General features: G+C 43.2%; 2 pseudogenes; both read right to left on the reverse strand.

Moving 5' to 3' along the window:
* Positions 1–330: 330 nt before the first annotated feature.
* On the reverse strand, positions 331–22,388 carry LOC147979433 (uncharacterized; annotated as a pseudogene).
* Positions 743–19,088, reverse strand: LOC147979434 (protein FAR1-RELATED SEQUENCE 5-like; annotated as a pseudogene).
* Positions 22,389–23,713: the final 1,325 nt, after the last annotated feature.

The raw sequence follows: 23,713 nt of genomic DNA on the forward strand, positions 1-23,713 counted from the left end.
TTTTCCCCTATTATCTATTTACATGGGTTGTTGTGAAGATTACCTTACTTGCGACATTGCTTTCAATGCGGTTATGCCTCTAAGTCGTGCTTCGACACATAGGAGATATAGCCGCATCGAGGGCATTACAGTCAGCTAACTGGCGACCTGATCTAAGGTGGACCAGATCCACTTCTGGCGCATCTTCTTTGGGGAAGTGAAGAGACTCGCTATCATCCTCAAACACACCTATAGTGAGAACGTTGAATTCTTCACTAGGCGGAACCTTCATGCGTTTCGCCAGATGCTGATATTTCTTTGGTACGAAGCGCAAAGGAGCGGCATCTTCCATCACTCGGGGTAGTGCATGGCGCTTTGGCCGCTATTCCCTCCAATCATGGGGTTCTTGAGAAGCTGGTACACCGGGCCATCCATCACGGCTGCAGGGAATGTGAGCCTCTCTTTTACGCTGACCCCGGGTCGTGGTCCTATGACCGAGGTACGGGAGGAAGCCTGAAGAGATAATTGGGGTAAATTCATATCCCGATGTAAAAATCATGGCGAAGTATCAAGTGAAAACGCTTGATCAGTAAAAACTGAAAACTATCATCCTAGCCCATCGGATCGAGGACGTACAACAGAGATCGGAGGTGGGAATATGGCCATCCACTTAACAATTCTTTTGCATTTAACCCCCCGTGCTTACGTTCTGTCTTGTGAAAGATTTAGCGAACTAGAAAGAAAAGAAACAAGCAAAAGAATCTCAACCCAGGCGAGGGTGAGACTTGGCGGCGGCTACTGGACTGCGACTTGGAGGCCGGTGCCGCACCCCTAGCGACGGCGACTTGGAGGCCACGGTGGAGCAACGATGCGACCGCGATGCCCCCAGGTGATCTGGCGCATGCTGGCGGTATCCCCACCCAACGGCGACGAGACGGCCACCGAGATGACCCTGGCCAAGGCGACGTCCATGACCCAACGACCTGGCGCTGGCCCAGGCGAGGGAGACCCAGTGGCGGCGGCCGGCGGCGCTGCCTCCATGCGACGGCGACCCAGCAACTTGCTTGCCCTCTGGAGCTGTTGTTTTGCTGTAGATTAAAATCGTTGGTGTTCTTGCTGTGTAGCTGACTGAATGGTGATGTACAGATAAGATAAATCTTTGTTGTTTTACTTCACCTGAAGTGAAAGTGAAAGTGGGTATTCAAAAAACACGTGAGTCGATGTACATACAGAAACATTTGCTCTTGCTACTGTTGTTGTTTTGCTATCCACGTCGATTTGGATGTACATTTAAGTATGAACATGTTGCTACATACTGAAATATTTGGCTGTACAAACAACAGTTTCAAAAAACACTTGAATTAATTTGGATATATACAAGAAATATTTGCTCTTTTGCTACTGCTGTACATACTGAATTTGCAGATTTACAGAATGAATGTGAATTGGTTGCAGAAATATTCCCTTGTTACAAGTGAGGCATGCACTGGTGATTTAACATCTTTTGTCTTTCTAATTTCAGAATTCCGTAAGGCACATGTGCTAAAACCAACAGGATGCAATGTTAACCAATGAACCTCTTGTGCCTTATTATCCTGTCTAAGTCTAACCCTTTTCAGTAAAAGCGAACAGTTGCCAGCCAAAAGATAGCAGCAGGAGGAGTAGGCAGGGGGATCCTGGTAAGCTCAATGCCCTCTATTATCTACAAACCTTTCCCACACTTGACATAAGCAGGCGATGATTTCAACATCACTTGTACACAGTAAACTGGAGCAAACAACTTGCCATGCGAAATATTATTCTTGCATCGCGAAACAAAATTTCTCTCTGGCCATTTTGATGAATCTTCAGACATAAATATTCAGAAATACAATATTCAGACATAAATATTCAACAGAACTACAATATTTGGAAATAAAATAATAATCTCCTAGGAAATATAAGCGGAAAGTTCATGTAAAATCCGTCCAACACATGAGCTTCAATGCAAAGTTGTCGTTTCGAAATGCATCGTGGAGTTGGAACAAGACCCACAGTTTGACATAAACAGATAAGTTTGTGTCTATGTATACATTTTTGAAAGAAAATAAATTGTATGGTCATGAAAAGTACCAGTAGTTTTCTTAGTTATTGTTAGGGCAATTACGGCTATCATGGAAGCCAACTTGCTTACACTTCTTGCACGTTCTAGGCACTTTCTTTTTTTGTCCACCAATATTTTTCTTCCCCTCTCCATCCTTATTTTTCTTCCCTTCTACATCCTTATTTGATGCCCACCCTTGTCTAAGTGCCCCTTAATTCTTTTGCATCTCCCTTTTGTATGGACATCTGTTGGTGGATGAATTTCAACTTGATTAGGCATAGTACAACCAATATATGCCTCAAACTCATCTTGTCTACTAGGATGATTGGCACCAACCCTTTCAGAAACATTTCTTTTCATGTCGACGAGAATGTTTCTTATTGCTTCCAATTCTTCAGGAGAGTGTTCAGCCAACCTAATTGTATCATCCACTGCTTGGTGTATCTCAGAAACCATTTTTCGCTTTGCCAAATCAGAGGAACTACTTTCATTCTCTTCAAGCAAGTTGCCATAGCTATCATATAGTACCCTCCTGTTAACTGTTTTCTTCCACCTATCTAGAATAAAATGGCTAGGTAGCTCATTCATCTTTGCACCTCTCAAAACATGTAGCGACCAGACCTCAAACAGTCTGATCTCTGTGCTCCGGTGTCATCCCTGGATCAGTAATGCTGACACCACACAGTACTCAGAGGATTTATAGCAGAGTAGCAATCACACACTTATTACATCGAGTGTCTCAAAAGAGAACTTATTATAATAAATATGGCTTAAGGCCATCTAATAACGATAACAGCGAAAGGCTTGGAAGATAAGTGAGTCCATCAACTCCAACGGCATCACTGAGTATAGAACCACGACCTAAAAACTCCTTAATCGTCGTCTGAAAAGTCTGCAACATTAACATTGCAGCCCGAGAACGGGTCAGCACATGGAATATGCTGGCAAGGTAACACATAGAGAGTGATGGAATGAAACAACTATACTATATGCATATTTGGCTGGTGGAAAGCTCTATGGTTACAGTTTTTGCGTAAAGCCAATTTTCCCTACTTCAAAGGAATAAATTTAATTACTATCATGGTGGTTGTTAAACATTGAGAATGGTTGACAGCATTCTCAATCCCAATTAAGCATCATCATTTAACAAACCCAACAAAATTAATTTTAGAGTAACATGTTGAGATTCACATGATAATCCAGGTACTAGATACTCAAGATGTCCATAACCGGGGACACGGCTAACCATGATTAGTTTATTACACTCTGCAGAGGTTTGCGCACTTTTCCCCACAAGACTCGACCACCTCCGTTGGATTTCTCGCACTACATGGAGTTTGAGAAACGGATGACCGAGACACAATCTTTCAGAAGCGCTAGCACCTTACGATGGGTAGACCGGTACACCTACTTTCCCCTACATCTGCTAGTCTACCCTGTAAGAGTTCCACGACTTAATCAACTATGCCAGAGCCCATAATGGCTTGTGGCTGCACACGGAAGTTTCTAGTATGAATAATCTCATGATCCCTTTGAGTCTGGGTGGCGGTCCAAAAGAAAAACAGGCAAGTCCTGGAATACCCAGGTGCCTCAATCCACCCAGATGTGTGTTTAGGTTGCCACCTTAGATAAACCATTAATTAACAATCTCACATCTGTCATGGATATCACTCACCCAATCCACGTCTACTAGCATAGCATGGCATAATAAGCAAACGTAGAAATAACTCCCAAAGGTTTGATAATAAACAGGTAATAGGTACTACCTCATCTACTTCCCATCCCACAATTTAATTAGATCCTAATCATGCAATGTGTGAGGATTGATCTAATGCAATAAAACTGGGTTGTAGAAAAAGTATGATCAAAGTGTTACTTGCCTTGCTGATGATCCGCGAAACCTAGAGATTCGAAGTAACAGGCGACGCACTCCGGGTACTCTATCGCAGACAAACAAACAAGCATACAATAAGTACTCATCTAATGCACAGGTAAAACTCAAATAAGAGATTTAACCAGAAGGTTCAATTTAAGAACTCCGGTTGGCAAAAGAAATCAAATCGAACGAAGCAAAGAAAGTTAAACGGCGAAAGAAAACAACTTCGTTCTAGTAATCTAGATCTAAGTCAAATTTTACAGTAGCAAAAACTTGTTTAAGTTGATTATTCGGAAAGAGGGTTTCGAGATGAAATTTCAGGCGCTTGAATCGCCTGATTCCGAAAAACCAGCGAAAAGTTGTAGTAAAACGAAAATCGGATCAGAAATCGCGATCAGAAAATAACCGCGGAAAATCCGACGAAAAAGAAAAACGACGAACAGATTAATCGTTAATTAACCTAATCCGAAAATAATTAAAATAATAAAATAATATTAAAATAAATAAAAAAAATCGAAAATAAAACCGACGAAAATAAAATAATATATATATATATATATATATATATATTTCTTTTCTTTTTTTTAATAAAAATTCGGCACGGAAGTCGAGGCAGCGGCGAACCTCGGGCGGCGTGCAACTCCGGCGAGTCGGCGGCGGGTCCGGCGGGCTAGGGTTTCGGGCGCGGGCGCGGTTATGGGCTGGGGCGCCGGGTGCCTCGCTATTTAAAGGCGCCCCCGGGCGGAGTCCCGCTCGGGTACGGCCCATAGTCGGTTTCGTTTTTTTTATAAATAATTACGCTCGGAAGAAAAATAAAAATAAATGCTAAACGGACTCCAAAAATCATGAAATAAATTTTCCCGGGTTTCTAAAATCAAGCCCGATAAAGTGAACATTTATTTGGGCCCAAAATACAACTTTGAAAAACGCGTATTTTTCCTAAATTAAATAAAAAATACCGAAAAACTCCGAAATAAATCTTATTTGATTTTTTTATTAAATCCTCAATATTTCTATATTTTGGGAAAGTCATTTTATTCCCTCTCTCATATTTTTGTAATAGAAATAATTTATGATAAAATAAATAAAATCCAATGATCCTATTTTCAAAATTTGGGAAACTCAAATATGAAAATAACGAAATCCCCAACTCTCTCCGTGGGTCCTTGAGTTGCTTAGAATTTTCTAGGATCAAAACCCAAAAGCAAATAAAATATGATATGCATGATGATATAATGTATAACATTCCAAATTGGAAATTTGGGATGTTACAAACCTACCCCCCTTAAGATGAATCTCGCCCTCGAGACTCGGGTTGGCTAGAAAATAGGTGAGGGTGGTCCTTGAGCAAATCTTCCTCTCGCTCCCAGGTGGCTTCATCCTCCGTGTGGTGGCTCCACTGAACTTTGCAAAACTTGATAACCTTGCTGCGAGTGACTCGGCTGGCAAACTCGAGAATCTTGACTGGTTTCTCCTCATAGGTCAAATTGTTATCCAACTGAATTGCTTCCAATGGCACTGTGTCTCTCAAAGGTATGTCAGCCATCTCCGCGTGACACTTCTTCAACTGAGAAACATGGAACACATCATGAACTCCTATCATTCCTTCTGGCAATTCCAACTTGTAGGCCACTTCTCCCATACGCTCCAAAACTCGATATGGCCCTACAAATCGTGGCGCTAAATTCCCCTTAACTCCAAAGCGCTTAATCCCTCGAAGTGGGGATACTCGAAGATAAGCTCTGTCTCCGACTTCGTAAACTGTCTCCTTGCGTTTAGAATCTGCGTAGCTCTTCTGCCTGGACTGGGCTACCTTGAGCCTATCGCGAATCAACTTCACCTTCTGTTCAGACTCTTTAATCAGATCTGGTCCAAACAACTGGCAGTCTCCAATTTCGTCCCATGACAACGGTGTCCTGCACCTCCTTCCGTACAAAGCTTTGAAAGGGGCCATCATCAAACTGGTCTGATAGCTATTATTGTAAGAGAACTCTGCATATGGCAAATTATCGTCCCAACTAGATCCATAATCTAGCGCACAAGCTCTCAGCATATCCTCCAAAATCTGATTGACTCTCTCGGTCTGTCCATCTGTCTGCGGATGAAAAGTTGTACTAAATTCTAGCCTAGTACCCAAAGTCTCATGCAACTGCTTCCAGAACTTTGAGGTAAACTGGGTTCCTCTATCTGATACGATACTCCTCGGAACTCCATGCAGACATACGATCCTGGTCATGTATATCTTTGCCAACTTAGCACTGGTGTAAGTGGTCTTTACTGGGATGAAATGAGCTACCTTCGTCAATCGATCAACTACAACCCAAATCGAGTCATAGCCTGAACGAGTCCTTGGTAATCCCGTGATAAAATCCATGCCTAGCTTATCCCACTTCCATTCGGGTATCGGCAATGGTTGCAACAATCCTGCTGGCTTCTGATGCTCTGCCTTTACTCTCTGACATACGTCACAAACTGCTACATACTCCGCAATATCCTTCTTCATTCCGGTCCACCAGAAAATGTCCTTCAAATCTAAATACATCTTGGTATTTCCTGGGTGAATCGAATACGGTGAATCATGTGCCTCTTGCAGAATCAACTTTCTGATCTCCGGGTCATTGGGTACATAAACACGGTCTTCAAACCATAGGGTGTCGTGCTCATCCTCACGAAATCCTTTAGCTTTTCCTTGGCTCATTTTCTCTTTTATAGAAGCAATCTCCTTGTCAGATTTCTGAGCCTCTCTGATTTTATCCATCAATGTTGACTGAATCTCCAATGCTGCCACATAGCCTCTCGGAACTATCTCCAAACCTAGTTCACAAAGATCCTCGGCTAACTCCTTTGGTATTTCTTCCGTCATTAGTGTATTGACATGACTCTTACGGCTCAATGCATCAGCTACTACATTAGCTTTTTCGGGATGGTAATGCAATCTCATATCATAATCCTTGATGAGCTCCAACCATCTCCTTTGTCCGAGGTTCAACTCCTTCTGCGTGAAAATGTACTTCAAACTCTTGTGATCCGTGTACACCTCACAATGATTTCCAATGAGGAAATGTCTCCATGTCTTCAATGCATGCACTACGGCTGCTAACTCCAAATCATGCGTGGCATAATTCAATTCGTGAGGCTTCAGTTGTCGTGAAGCATACGAAACAACTCTTCCTTCCTGCATAAGCACTGCTCCAAATCCTCGACGTGAAGCGTCGCAATACACCTCATAATCCTCGGTTTGATCTGGCAAAATCAACACTGGTGAGGTAACCAAGCGTTTCTTCAACTCCTGGAAACTAGCCTCACACTGCTCAGTCCATATGAACTTGGTATCTTTCTTCAACAACTCCGTCATAGGCTTCGCAATCTTTGAAAAATTCTCAATAAACCTCTGGTAGTATCCTGCGAGTCCAAGAAAACTCCGGATCTCTCCAACTGTTGTTGGGGCTTCCCACTTGGTCACGGTTTCAACTTTAGCGGGATCTACTGCTATACCTTCTCCGGATATAACGTGTCTGAGGAATCCTACTTTCTTCAACCAAAACTCACATTTGCTGAACTTGGCATATAATTGGTGTTCTCTGAGCTTTCCAAGTACCAAACGCAAATGCTCCTTATGCTCCTCTTCATTCTTCGAATAAACCAGGATATCATCAATGAACACTATGACGAACTTATCCAAAAACTCCATAAACACTTTGTTCATCATGTTCATAAAATAGGCAGGTGCGTTAGTCAGTCCAAATGACATAATGGTATACTCATACAGTCCATATCTTGTGGTAAATGTTGTCTTAGGTATGTCCTACTCTCGAATCTTCAACTGATGGTACCCTGATCACAAATCGATCTTGGAAAACACTTTAGCCCCTTGCAATCGATCAAACAGATCATTGATCATTGGTAGCGGTTACTTGTTTTTGATTGTTACTTCGTTCAATCCTCGATAATCAACAACCATTCTTAACGATCCATCCTTCTTCTCCACTAGAAGTACTGGTGATCCCCAAGGCGAAGAACTTGGGCGAATGTAACCTTTATCCAGTAACTCCTTAATCTGCTTCTTAATTTCCACCAAATCCTTTGCGGGCATCCTGTATGGTCTCTTCGATATTGGCCCAGTGCCTGGCAAAAGCTCAATCAAAAACTCAATGTCTCTATCCGGTGGCATCCCTGGCAACTCCTCTGGAAATACGCCAGGAAAATCCTTTACCACTGGTACTTCCTCTTGCACAACTCCCAATAAAGAATTTACTTGTGTCCTGTTTGGCGCATGTCGGGATACATACTTGATCCTTCTTCCTTCTGGCGTTGTGAGAAAAATTGTCTTACTGGCGCAATCGATGTTTCCTCCATACATCGACAGCCAATCCATACCGAGAATTACATCCAAACCTTGGGATTCCAGAATAATTAAATCCGTTGGGAAAACATGCCTTCCTATACTTAATGGCACTTGAAAACATCCTTGACTGGCCATGTACCCTGCTCCTGGCGAGCTTACTAGCATAGGTGTTTTAAGAACCCTAGTGGGCAGGCTATACTTTTCCACAAATCCCCTTGATATGTATGAATGCGATGCACCAGTATCAAAAGAACGAGTGCAGTAAATGACTTCACCAAAAACTTCCCTATTACTGCATCGGGCTGAGCTTCAACCTCCTCCACATTAACGTGGTTCACCTGTCCCCTGTTGAAAGGGTTCGGCTTCTTTCCAGAGCTTCCATTGCCGTTTTGGCCTTCAGGACATTCATTAGCGTAATGTCCGGTCTTGGAACACTTGAAACAGGTGACTTGACTCAGATCTCTCTTGGCTGGGGTTGATGGGGTGTTGCGGTTCTATCCATTTCTCCCTCCATTCCCATTACCATTCTTGGTGCCATTGTGATTGTGCGAGCTACCTACTCCATGGGTATGCTGAAAATGTCCTCCCGGTCTAGGGGTAAAACGTGGCTTCTGCTGAGCTCCTGAATTATACTTTCCTTGTCCATACTTCCTCTTGCGATTCTCAATTTGCTGCTGCTTCCCTTCGATCATAAGAGCATGATCTACCAACTCCTGGTAGTTGTTGAAGGTGGCTACCATCAACTGCATACTCAACTCATCATTCAGTCCTTCCAGGAATTTCTCCTGCTTAGCTGCATCTGTAGCAACGTCATCTGGGGCATAACGTGCTAGCTTACTAAACTCCTCCACATACTGGCCAACCGTCCGTCCTCCTTGGCGCAAGTTACGAAACTCACGCTTCTTCATGGCCATTGCTCCTGCTGAAACATGGGCAGTACGAAAAGCCTGCTAAAACTGGTCCCATGTGACAGTGTCGACTGGGAAGGTGGCTGTGAAATTCTCCCACCATGATGCTGCGGGTCCTTCTAACTGATGTGCGGCAAACTTCACCTTCTCCGCATCTGTGCATCCTGCTGTGGTCAACTCCCTAGCTGTCTTGCGGAGCCAATCATCTGCTACTATCGGCTCGGTGCTACTGGAAAACACTGGCGAATTCAGCCTAAGAAAACGGGCTAAGTGGTCAACAGGTGGTAGTGGTGATGGTGGGTTGTTGTTGTTGTTCCCCTGATTCTGATTCTGAACTAGCAACTGCATCAAGGTGTTCTGCTGCTGGATCAACTGGGTGAGCTCCGGTGGAAAGGAAAATCCGGGGTCACGTCTCGGAGGCATCTGAGGGTTTAGAAAAGATGAGATATAAGAATAGAGGGGGTCTAAAGAGAAAACACTACCCATAGCACATGAGGCAAAAGCAAACAATTCACTTCATTCAATCAAACAAAGGCATACAATCGATCTAGCTATCGCAACAGTGCTCGGAGTACTAAATTTACATGGTGGACTACTACTACTGGTGAGCTGGTCTACTAGAAATATTCTACGGTTGTAGACTCCATGATATCGGCTCCAGCTTCATCAACATAGTCATCATTGCTACTATCTGCTTCCAAGTCGGTGCCGTCGATGATGATGTAGTCTTCCGGGCTAATCTCCTTGGGTTCTTCGTCTTCATCTACTGGTGTCGGGCCTCCCATAAATATTCCAATCTTCTTGATCAGGTCATCATTCTTCTCCACCAATACTTAAATTTCTTCTTCATAATCTTCACGTGTAGCCTTGAGTTCTTCCTCCAGTTCCTTGATTCTAGTCTTAGCCTTCTTCAGATCTATCATGTCGGCGCACATCTGATTCTCCTATCGTCGAATGTGCTGGTTTAACTCCTGGATAAAAGCTGCAATTGATCTATCTTTCCTGGTGCTGATCATCTCCCAGTGTTCATCTCGGCGTCTGCAAATCTGGTAGATAGTATCCTTGAGATCCTTGCGGTAGACTTCTCCAATGCGTCCCATGGCGATGTGAGCTGCCATACTCTTTCCTAGACTCCAAGTTGGTGCATCAAAAGAAAACTCTATGGGCTCAGTGACTGGCATGAACGTCCTTCCTGGAACTTGAACTTGAATCATCCAGCGCTCTTCTTCAGGTGAAGTGGTGTTGTAGATGCTCTTGCAGCTGCACGCATCCTTCTCTTTACTGACTTTGTGAGAACAGGAGTAAACCCTTCCTTTAGTGCAGAAGAGACTTCCCTTTCTTATGACTTAGTTGGGGATGCAGCTGTTGTTTCCAAACTCTTGCTAACTGCAGCCACAAGCGGACCAATAGGCACATCTAGCCAGAGGTCGCCAAAGCGGAGAGTGACAAATTGCTGGACCTGTCCCTCCATACCTTCAAAATAAAGAAAACCATATATTAGTTTTCTTCATCTACTTTTTTCATATGCGTACATAATGTTTTGTGCTTTATGTACTATGGATATATGCGTACATAATGTTTTATGCTTTATGTACTATGGAAATTCATATGTTGTAATCCTATGTTGGAATTCAAAGATGAGGGGAGAAATATGTCCCACTGGGCGTGCCAGAATTTGATGACGGGAAAATGGCGGGCGTGAGACACGCATCCACGTCATTGATACACAGTGAATTTTAAATGCATAAAATAAAAATAGAATCAAACATTGCAGGTACTTTATTTCCAGAACTCTTACATTTACATAAAATTTCTGTCAATTATATCTCCGAAGAGAAAACCCCTGATTAAGAATCCCAACATATCTATTACATAGGATTACATCATATGCCTATTACAAATATACTACAAGAGAAATCCTCCTCGCGGTCGATGATGCAAATACTCCTCCATCATTTCATGTGTGATGTATGTGGATATATTTTCCTGGCATGCAACAATTTGTTCGTGTTCAACCTCATTTATATGTAGATTGGAGATTGATTTTGGCTAGGCCTAATTTTATCCTACATTTGGCACATAGGATATGGGTATGCATTTTCCTTTAGGAATTTTGCACGATATATTTGGTTGGTGGCATGGATATACTTGACATGCCAATTTTAATAAGTTTGCATCATCACATTACTACCATCATTGCGTAGCACTGGTATGGTGCCCACATGTAGCGTAACAGATTGAAGCTTTCTCACACAATCTTGGTCCTTTTTTATGGTGCAAGTGATATATGTCATGTCTTGTTGACTCTGAGCCCAGACAGTATCAAGCCTGATCTGAGTGAAATTTGCTTATGATATTTTTTGTTTGTTTAAAGCCTATGTGGGCTACATGGAGTATGCCTTATCATGTATTTTGTCGACCTCAGCTTCTATCTTGGGGAGTAGCTCGGGTCGAAATCTCCTTTGTGTTTATTTTACTGGGGGAACATCGTCTTGCATGGCAAGTCGGTGCACCGCTACCTCTGGATCCAAGCCTGGCATTTCCTCATAAGTCCAAGCGAAGACATCTTTGTTTGCAGAAAGGAACTTACGATATTGCTCTTTCTTTTCTTTGGACAGACGTGCGCCGATAAAAATCGGTCGAGGATCCTGTAACATCCCAAATTTTCAATTTGGAACGTTATACATTAGATCATCATGCATGTCATATTTCTTTTATCCTAGAAAATCCTAAGCAACTCAAGGACCCACGGAGAGAGTTGGGGATTTCGATATTTACATATTTGAGTTTTCTCAAATTTTGTAAACAAGATCATTTGATTTTATTTATTTTATCATCATTTATTTCTATTAAAAAATATGAGAGAGGGAATAAAATGACTTTCCCAAAATATAGAAATATTGAGGATTTAATAAAAAAATCAAATAAGATTTATTTCGGAGTTTTTCGGTATTTTTAATTGAATTTAGGAAAAGTACGTGTTTTTCAAAGTTGTATTTTGGGCCCAAATAAATGTTCAATTTATCGGGCTTGATTTTAGAAACCCGGGAAAATTTATTTCATGATTTTTGGAGTCCATTTAGTATTTCTTTTTATTTTTCTTCCGAGCGTAATTATTAAAAAAAAAACGAAACCGACTATGGGCCGTACCCGAGAGGGACTCCGCCCGGGGGCGCCTTTATATAGCGAGGCACCCGGCGCCCCAGCCCATAACCGTGCCCGCGCCCGAAACCCTAGCCCGCCGCCGGACCCGCCGCCGACTCGCCGGAGTTGCACGCCGCCCGAGGTTCGCCGCCGCCTCGACTTCCGTGCCGAATTATACTTTCCTTGTCCATACTTCCTCTTGCGGTTCTCAATTTGCTGCTGCTTCCCTTCGATCATAAGAGCATGATCTACCAACTCCTGGTAGTTGTTGAAGGTGGCTACCATCAACTGCATACTCAACTCATCATTCAGTCCTTCCAGGAATTTCTCCTGCTTAGCTGCATCTGTAGCAACGTCATCTGGGGCATAACGTGCTAGCTTACTAAACTCCTCCACATACTGGCCAACCGTCCGTCCTCCTTGGCGCAAGTTACGAAACTCACGCTTCTTCATGGCCATTGCTCCTGCTGAAACATGGGCAGTACGAAAAGCCTGCTAAAACTGGTCCCATATGACAGTGTCGACTGGGAAGGTGGCTGTGAAATTCTCCCACCATGATGCTGCGGGTCCTTCTAACTGATGTGCGGCAAACTTCACCTTCTCCGCATCTGTGCATCCTGCTGTGGTCAACTCCCTAGCTGTCTTGCGGAGCCAATCATCTGCTACTATCGGCTCGGTGCTACTGGAAAACACTGGCGAATTCAGCCTAAGAAAACGGGCTAAGTGGTCAACAGGTGGTAGTGGTGATGGTGGGTTGTTGTTGTTGTTCCCCTGATTCTGATTCTGAACTAGCAACTGCATCAAGGTGTTCTGCTGCTGGATCAACTGGGTGAGCTCCGGTGGAAAGGAAAATCCGGGGTCACGTCTCGGAGGCATCTGAGGGTTTAGAAAAGATGAGATATAAGAATAGAGGGGGTCTAAAGAGAAAACACTACCCATAGCACATGAGGCAAAAGCAAACAATTCACTTCATTCAATCAAACAAAGGCATACAATCGATCTAGCTATCGCAACAGTGCTCGGAGTACTAAATTTACATGGTGGACTACTACTACTGGTGAGCTGGTCTACTAGAAATATTCTACGGTTGTAGACTCCATGATATCGGCTCCAGCTTCATCAACATAGTCATCATTGCTACTATCTGCTTCCAAGTCGGTGCCGTCGATGATGATGTAGTCTTCCGGGCTAATCTCCTTGGGTTCTTCGTCTTCATCTACTGGTGTCGGGCCTCCCATAAATATTCCAATCTTCTTGATCAGGTCATCATTCTTCTCCACCAATACTTAAATTTCTTCTTCATAATCTTCACGTGTAGCCTTGAGTTCTTCCTCCAGTTCCTTGATTCTAGTCTTAGCCTTCTTCAGATCTATCATGTCGGCGCACATCTGATTCTCCTATCGTCGAATGTGCTGGTTTAACTCCTGGATAAAAGCTGCAATTGATCTATCTTTCCTGGTGCTGATCATCTCCCAGTGTTCATCTCGGCGTCTGCAAATCTGGTAGATAGTATCCTTGAGATCCTTGCGGTAGACTTCTCCAATGCGTCCCATGGCGATGTGAGCTGCCATACTCTTTCCTAGACTCCAAGTTGGTGCATCAAAAGAAAACTCTATGGGCTCAGTGACTGGCATGAACGTCCTTCCTGGAACTTGAACTTGAATCATCCAGCGCTCTTCTTCAGGTAAAGTGGTGTTGTAGGTTCCCGTGAAGCTTGGTACTCCTATGTTCAGGTATCTAGTGACTTCCTTCAAGTGGCGTCCAAAGGGTGTATCTTCATCTGGTTGTGTGAACTTGTTCCTTGCATCCGCCATCCTAAAGAGTAGAAAAGATGAGAACTCAGAAGAGAAGAGAGTGAGTAGTGATCTAGGTCTTTTAGCTTAGTGGTCATGTCCTACAGTCAGCGTGTGCTCTGATACCATCTCTGTAGCGACCAGACCTCAAACAGTCTGATCTCTGTGCTCCGGTGTCATCCCTGGATCAGTAATGCTGACACCACACAGTACTCGGAGGATTTATAGCAGAGTAGCAATCACACACTTATTACATCGAGTGTCTCAAAAGAGAACTTATTACATTAAATATAGCTTAAGGCCATCTAATAACGATAACAGCGGAAGGCTTGGAAGATAAGTGAGTCCATCAACTCCAATGGCATCATTGAGTATAGAACCACGACCTAAAAACTCCTTAGTCGTCGTCTGAAAAGTCTGCAACATTAGCGTTGCAGCCCGAGAACGGGTCAGCACATGGAATATGCTGGCAAGGTAACACATAGAGAGTAATGGAATGAAACAACTATACTATATGCATATTTGGCTGGTGGAAAGCTCTATGGTTACAATTTTTGCGTAAAGCCAATTTTTCCCTACTTCAAAGGAATAAATTTAATTACTATCATGGTGGTTGTTAAACATTGAGAATGGTTGACAGCATTCTCAATCCACATTAAGCATCATTATTTAACAAACCCAACAAAATTAACTTTAGAGTAACATGTTGAGATTCACATGATAATCTAGGTACTAGATACTCAATATGTCCATAACCGGGGACACGGCTAACCATGATTAGTTTATTACACTCTGCAGAGGTTTGCGCACTTTTCCCCACAAGACTCGATCGCCTCCGTTGGATTTCTCGCACTACATGGTGTTTGAGAAACGGATGACCGAGACACAGTCTTTCAGAAGCGCTAGCACCTTACGATGGATAGACCGGTACACCTACTTTTCCCTAAATCTTCTAGTCTATCCTGTAAGAGTTCACACGACTTAATCAACTATGCCAGAGCCCATAATGGCTTGTGGCTGCACACGGAAGTTTCTAGTATGAATAATCTCATGATCCCTTTGAGCCTGGGTGGCGGTCCAAAAGAAAAACAGGCAAGTCCTGGAATACCCAGGTGCCTCAATCCACCCAGATGTGTGTTTAGGTTGCCACCTTAGATAAACCATTAATTAACAATCTCACATCTGTCATGGATATCACTCACCCAATCCACGTCTACTAGCATGACATGGCATAATAAGCAAACGTAGAAATAACTCCCAAAGGTTTGATAATAAACAGGTAATAGGTACTACCTCATCTACTTCCCATCCCACAATTTAATTAGATCCTAATCATGCAATGTGTGAGGATTGATCTAATGCAATAAAACTGGGTTGTAGAAAAGGTATGATCAAAGTGTTACTTGCCTTGCTGATGATCCGCGAAACCTAGAGATTCGAAGTAACAGGCGGCGCACTCCGGGTACTCTATCGCAGACAAACAAACAAGCATACAATAAGTACTCATCTAATGCACAGGTAAAACTCAAACAAGAGATTTAACCAGAAGGTTCAACTTAAGAACTCCGGTTGGCAAAAGAAATCAAATCGAACGAAGCAAAGAAAGTCAAACGGTAAAAGAAAACAACTTCGTTCTAGTAATCTGGATCTAAGTCAAATTTTACAGTAGAAATACTTGTTTAAGTTGATTATTCGGAAAGAGGGTTTTGAGACGAAACTCCAGGCGCTTGAATCGCCTGATTCCGATAAACGAGCGAAAAGTTATACTAAAACAAAAATCGGATCAGAAATCGCGATCAGAAAATAACCGCGGAAAATTCGACGAAAAAGAAAAACGACGAACAGATTAATCGTTAATTAACCTAATCTGAAAATAATTAAAATAATAAAATAATATTAAAATAAATAATAAAAATCGAAAATAAAACCGACAAAAAATATATATATATATATTTTCTTTTTTTTTATAAAAATTCGGCATGGAAGTCGAGGCGGCGGCGAACCTCGGGCGGCGTGCAGCTCCGGCGAGTCGGCGGCGGGTCCGGCGGCGGCGGCGGGCTAGGGTTTCGGGCGCGGGCGCGGTTATGGGCTGGGGCGCCGGGTGCCTTGCTATTTAAAAGCGCCCCCGGGCGGAGTACCGCTCGGGTACGGCCCATAGTCGGTTTCTTTTTTTTATAAATAATTACGCTCGGAAGAAAAATAAAAAGAAATACTAAACGGACTCCAAAAATCATGAAATAAATTTTCCTGGGTTTCTAAAATCAAGCCCGATAAAGTGAACATTTATTTGGGCCCAAAATACAACTTTGAAAAACGCGTATTTTTCCTAAATTAAATAAAAAATACCGAAAAACTCCGAAATAAATCTTATTTGATTTTTTTATTAAATCCTCAATATTTTATATTTTGGGAAATTCATTTTATTCCCTCTCTCATATTTTTGTAATAGAAATAATTGATGATAAAATAAATAAAATCCAATGATCCTATTTTCAAAATTTGAGAAACTCAAATATGAAAATAACGAAATCCCCAACTCTCTCCGTGGGTCCTTGAGTTGCTTAGAATTTTCTAGGATCAAAACCCAAAAGCAAATAAAATATGATATGCATGATGATCTAATGTATAACATTCCAAATTGGAAATTTGGGATGTTACAAAACAACAATGATATGTCGGCATGGAATTCCACGTGTCTGAAATAACATGCAAGAGCAATGACCACTCATGGATGTTGTGTTGAATTGAACTTCTCGAGACTTCGAAGAGCGGTCACCACCTATAACCGTGGTTCTCACATCACCTTCCTGTGATATGCTTTCAATCAAGCAATGATCTCTAGCTGCACGCACCTCCTTCTGAAAATATTTGAAAACCTCATGGGTGAAGACCAGACTAGCATGCTTCTCAATCTCCCAAGATGTAATCAATGGAGGCATAGAATTGAGGCACTCATGGTCAGCCTTGAGTTCATTCTGACGTTGTTCTTCTAGGGCTGTACCAATCCTAATCCAAAACTCCACCAAAGCATGTTTGTAGCCAATAAAGTGATTGAAAAACGAGTTAGCACTCTCTGACCTTGAAGTGGTTCTTAGAGTCTCACCCAAAAAAACACCTCTGAAGTAGGCTGGTATCCATGATTCACGAAGTTCGTATCTCCTAGCAAACCATGTGTTTTCCTCAAGCCCAAATTCAGAAATGAATGAAACCATTTTGCCTCAAATTCAGCTGGGTTTTCAGAGCCCCATACACATGAGTTAATTGTACTATAGAAATGTTCATCCTCTCTCAATGGAGGGCCAACCTTTTCTGGAAGCTTTCTCATTATGTGCCACATGCATAACCTATGGATAGTGTTTGGCATTATATGTTCAATTGCAGCCTTCATGCTGTGGTCTTCATCGGTCACTATAAGCCTTGGTGCTGCCCCATCCATTGCTTTCAAGAACGTTTCAAATACCCATTCATATGACTCTATCTTCTCATCTACAATCAAGGCGGCACCATAAAAAATAGATCCCATGTGGTGGTTTATTCCTGTGAATGGGCAAAAAATCATGTTGTACTGGTTGGTGCTATATGTAGAGTCAAAGGACACCATTTCGCCAAACAAAGCATAATTCTTTCTACAAAAAGCATCAGCCCAAAATACATGTGTTAGACAGTTTTTATCATCAAGAACATACTCAAAGAAGAACCCCGGGTTGATTTTCTTCCTCTTCCTGAGGTTGTCAATGAACATTTGAGCATCTGAATCCTTGAAAGTACTTCTCATGTCACGATGATAATTTTGCAGGTCTCTTTTTGTGCACCCCACGAACTCAAATCCACCCTCACCAACACGAAGCAATCGAAATGCCCCAGATGTACCAATGCTAGCTGCATGACATGTGAATAGTGTGCCCTTGGCCTTCTCGCTGACTTTTCTGTTAGACTTGATTAAATGTTGCTTCCTAGGTGTGACAAAATCATGGGTGTGTTCTTCATGAAAATCTGATATTGAGTATTTGCCATCCTTTATATGCTTCAAAGTTATCATGGCCTCACAACCACATCTAGTGATCTTTCTTGCATGTGTTCTTTTCTTCTCTCCGTTCAAATTCGTCCTGGGTTCATCCACCTTCTCTGTTCGGAATCCTGATTTTGAACAAAGAAAACGCCTCCAGACTATCACATTATCTACATTCTTCCTCTGTCCAATTCGAACTGAAAATCCAACATTTTGCGCATAAGCCTTGTAAAACTCCTCGACCTCTTCCATACTATCAAATGGCATTCCTACAGCTGGCTTCAAGTTCTCATCGCATTTGGGTGTACATGATGAACTCTAAAAATTACAACAGCCATTAGTCATACAAGTTAGTAATTGTTAGAGGCATTTGGACTCAGTTGTATGACACTCACACAAACTGGGACGTCCGTGGCTCTTTTTTTGGGTGTCCGGAAGCTATCCAAATTGATGGGAGGAGGATGTATTTCAATGTCATGGCGTACTCCTTCATTGCAATTATGGTTTTGAAAAACCAAATCACCACCAACCTAACAAAAGTCACCATAGCATTAGCATGATCAGTTCGTATCAATGGAGGAAGAAAATAAACCATCAAAAAAAATCATTGCTTACCACGGAGGCCGGCAGAGGACTCGCGCTGCTGGACGGCACCGCCAGAGGGTGTGGAATCACGGCCGACGGAGTGATCGCGCTGCTGGACGGGGCCAACGGAGGACGGGGGATCATGACAGCCGGAGCGCTCGTGTTGCTAGACAGTGCCAACGGAGGACGGGGGATCATGGCCGCCGTAGCGCTCGTGATGCTAGACGGGGCCAACGGAGGACGGGGGATCATGGCCGCCGGAGCGCTCGCGCTACTGGACGGGGCCGACAGTGGGCTGACGATCACGGGCGGCAGAGCGCTCATGCTGCTGGGCGGTGCCGACGGAGGACTAGCACTGGTGTACATGGCCGATGGCGGATGAGGAAGAGGGCTCAAGGACTGAGCCATTGGAGAGCTAGGGCACATGGCGTTCTGCACATGACGAGGCTTCATGGCGGCCGCCAAGTCGCAATCCAGTCGCCGCCGCCTGGGTCGAGATTTGTTTTGCTTTTTTTTTCTAGTTCGCTAAATCTTTCACAAGACAGAACGTAAGCACGAGGGGTTATGTGCAAAAGAATTGTTAAGTGGATAGCCATATTCCCACCTCCGATCTCTGCTGTACATCCTTAATCCGATGGACTAGGGTGATAGTTTTCAGTTTTTACTGATCAAACGTTTTCACTTGATACTTCACCAAAAATCATATCATCATAAGTTGGCCTCATATTTGAAGATGCGCAACTCACCGAGCTATCTTGAAGAGTGGCAACATTTGCTGTAGCCTTCTTTCCTTTCTTTAAGCTTTTGAGGAGATCCGTATCAATGGTCCCCTCATCGATCATTTTCTGTATGATATTCTTCACAACAAAGCAACCTTTGAGTGTATGGCCCAAAATGCGATGGTAGTGACAGAAATTTGGGTCATTAAATTTTCAAGCTTCTTCTGGCCTTTTGGGCTTGGGAAGTTCTATAAGACTCAACTCCTTTAAACCATTAAAAATGTCATCAATTTCTTCTACAGGAAAAGAATACTCCCTGTTTTGTCGCTCGCTGAGAGTTGGCCTCCTACTGACCTGTGCATCTCGCTGCCCTTGATTTCCTATAGGTGCGCTTCTGGGCTGAAACTGAGGTTTTACCGTCGTTGTCTCCATGGCTTGTGCAGACTTGGGTTTCATCGGCAACTTTTCATGCTGACCACCTTTGTCTGTAGGCTTGTTGAACATCGTTTTTGTTCGACGAGCGACAAGCTGCATAAAATTTTCTATATCCGTGGATTTTGAAGCTAACTCTTCAAGCGTGAGGGGCCTCACTCCTTGTAACTGGACATCCACTTATGAGCAGAGATTGTTCATGCACATGCGCACTCCTTCTCCATGTATTTATGAAATCAGCCGCCCTCTCATTGAACCCTTGTTCAGTTTGGGTCAACTCGGTTATGCCCACCGTCCTCTGTGTGCTATAAAACCGCTCGAGGAGTGGGTTTTGCATTTGTTCCCACGTTTTTATAGAGCTTGGAGGCAGCTTGCTGTACCAAGTGAAGGCAGGCCCAGACAATGTCTGTACAAACTGCCTAAGGAGAAGTGCTCCGTTGTTAGCTGTATCCTGACAAGCAGCAAGGAAGTGTGCTATGTGCTCATGGGGAGATCCACTCCCGTTGAACTTACTGAACTGCGGCTGCCTGCAATTTGTTGGAAAAGGAAATAGGTCCACATCAGGTGGGTACGACTTAACATACCCTGGCCGCATCGAGTACTGAGTTTGCATTAATTACGACTTTACCCCTTCAGCATTCATTTTTGGATCGCCTCAAGGTTAAGCCCTGCTCCTCCATGTTGGCTGCTAGCACTTGCGCAAACTTCCCCTTTATTTCCTCTGCTCTGGTTATTGCTCATATGAATTCGAAGGGCTGCTAGCTCGTCTTCCTTTTGCTGAAGTGCTGCCGTAAGGTTGGCTAATTGCTCCTCAACGGGACGAGTTTCATTCGCACCTAGGACTTGTTCTGTATGCTTTGCACCATGGTGAAGTTCTATGTCATTCTCAGAAGGACAAGGAGTGCTATCTGATAGGGGATTGTACGACCTCCCATTGCTTGACCCAAGTTCTTCATGATCTGAACCCTTCTGGCTCCGCGTCGTGCGACGAGGACCTTCTACAACAGTCTTATGTGCCTTCTTCCTCTTGAAGTGTATTGAGGCTGAGGAGGTCTCGCTACTATTGTCTGTCACCCCTTTGACACCAACTGGCATTGCGTTGAATACTTCAAATGAGTTGCCTGAGACCTTCTTACAAGTTGGCCATGGAGCGAGAGTTCTGGTAGTCTTGTTTTTTGTACTTGCCATTTCTTTTGCCCCATTTCCTCCACTGACTTGGCTTGTTGATGGAGAGTTTCTTCCTTGTATTCTGCTATACCCTGAATCAGCTCGTACTGCCATCTCTCTTTGTTTTAGGGCAGCCCGCTTTTTGTGTGCATGAGCAGCCTGCTTCACATACTCTTGTCATCGTGGATTCGCCTTCACAAATTCTTCATATTCTGGCCATTTTGATAGAGTTTCTACACGATGCATGATGGCGCCACCAACATTATCAGCAGAGATAGAGCATCCTAGAAGTATTTCCTTCAGAGCTTGGCAAACATTCTGTGTCATGAAGGCATGGAAGCTAGCATGGCTCCCCCACGGATCCTTGCATTGATCTTCCTTTCTCTATTTCTGATGGGATATGCCACTTGCTTCCGTTGTTGATTGGTCATGTGTGCATCAGTTGCCACTGGGAATCAAGCCATGCACGGTGAGCACTCTGCCGTCGACGGCGACGCCGTGCTGGATGAACTGAGCCTTCAAATGATGGTCTTGGTGCTGGCACCGATTAGGACAAAGGATCTGATATTGTAGCGGTTGGATCCACATGACCAGCTTGGAAGTCATCTGAAGTGAAAAACACCCCCTGCCACTGGAACGAGCGTCTATTGCTTGGCTCACCCTCTAGGCATGGTCCAATGGGATTATAACCCATGGTGGGGAAATATTCAGGTGCATCAACACGAAGTTGGTTTCTTGGACGAGCCGATCCTTCATGTGTGGAAGACTCGGTGTCCTCAGCCATTACACCTTTTCCTTTGTCCGCGGAGCAAGCCCTTTGAGCTGCCCCTACGTTGCTTGGGATAAGCTTATGTGAGCTTTCTCCTGACCCTTCACGTGCGCCCACCCTAAGTTTTGAAGGTGTAAGGGGCACTACGACTTTGGTCGATGTAGTTGAAGGAGATTGTCTTGGCGATGCCACCTTTAGTGATCCCGTCTGTTTTGCAAGAACAGGACACTCTTCGGGTATCATGCGAACAACCTTTGCTGGCACCTCCTGGCTCATGACCTTGGTAGGTGACATCTTTGTGAAACCAGGAGGAATTAAAGTAGATGAAGAAGCTTCGCGTACATGCTGATCCTTAGATGCTCTTGCAGCTGCACGCATCCTTCTCTTTACTGACTTTGTGAGAACAGGAGTAAACCCTTCCTTTAGTGCAGAAGAGACTTCCCTTTCTTATGACTTAGTTGGGGATGCAGCTGTTGTTTCCAAACTCTTGCTAACTGCAGCCACAAGCGGACCAATAGGCACATCTAGCCAGAGGTCGCCAAAGCGGAGAGTGACAAATTGCTGGACCTGTCCCTCCATACCTTCAAAATAAAGAAAACCATATATTAGTTTTCTTCATCTACTTTTTTCATATGCGTACATAATGTTTTGTGCTTTATGTACTATGGATATATGCGTACATAATGTTTTATGCTTTATGTACTATGGAAATTCATATGTTGTAATCCTATGTTGGAATTCAAAGATGAGGGGAGAAATATGTCCCACTGGGCGTGCCAGAATTTGATGACGGGAAAATGGCGGGCGTGAGACACGCATCCACGTCATTGATACACAGTGAATTTTAAATGCATAAAATAAAAATAGAATCAAACATTGCAGGTACTTTATTTCCAGAACTCTTACATTTACATAAAATTTCTGTCAATTATATCTCCGAAGAGAAAACCCCTGATTAAGAATCCCAACATATCTATTACATAGGATTACATCATATGCCTATTACAAATATACTACAAGAGAAATCCTCCTCGCGGTCGATGATGCAAATACTCCTCCATCATTTCATGTGTGATGTATGTGGATATATTTTCCTGGCATGCAACAATTTGTTCGTGTTCAACCTCATTTATATGTAGATTGGAGATTGATTTTGGCTAGGCCTAATTTTATCCTACATTTGGCACATAGGATATGGGTATGCATTTTCCTTTAGGAATTTTGCACGATATATTTGGTTGGTGGCATGGATATACTTGACATGCCAATTTTAATAAGTTTGCATCATCACATTACTACCATCATTGCGTAGCACTGGTATGGTGCCCACATGTAGCGTAACAGATTGAAGCTTTCTCACACAATCTTGGTCCTTTTTTATGGTGCAAGTGATATATGTCATGTCTTGTTGACTCTGAGCCCAGACAGTATCAAGCCTGATCTGAGTGAAATTTGCTTATGATATTTTTTGTTTGTTTAAAGCCTATGTGGGCTACATGGAGTATGCCTTATCATGTATTTTGTCGACCTCAGCTTCTATCTTGGGGAGTAGCTCGGGTCGAAATCTCCTTTGTGTTTATTTTACTGGGGGAACATCGTCTTGCATGGCAAGTCGGTGCACCGCTACCTCTGGATCCAAGCCTGGCATTTCCTCATAAGTCCAAGCGAAGACATCTTTGTTTGCAGAAAGGAACTTACGATATTGCTCTTTCTTTTCTTTGGACAGACGTGCGCCGATAAAAATCGGTCGAGGATCCTGTAACATCCCAAATTTTCAATTTGGAACGTTATACATTAGATCATCATGCATGTCATATTTCTTTTATCCTAGAAAATCCTAAGCAACTCAAGGACCCACGGAGAGAGTTGGGGATTTCGATATTTACATATTTGAGTTTTCTCAA

The sequence above is a fragment of the Triticum urartu genome, chromosome 3A (genome assembly GCF_056163025.1).
Source record: "Triticum urartu cultivar PI428250 chromosome 3A, HENAU_Tu73, whole genome shotgun sequence".
Lineage (NCBI taxonomy): Eukaryota > Viridiplantae > Streptophyta > Magnoliopsida > Poales > Poaceae > Triticum > Triticum urartu.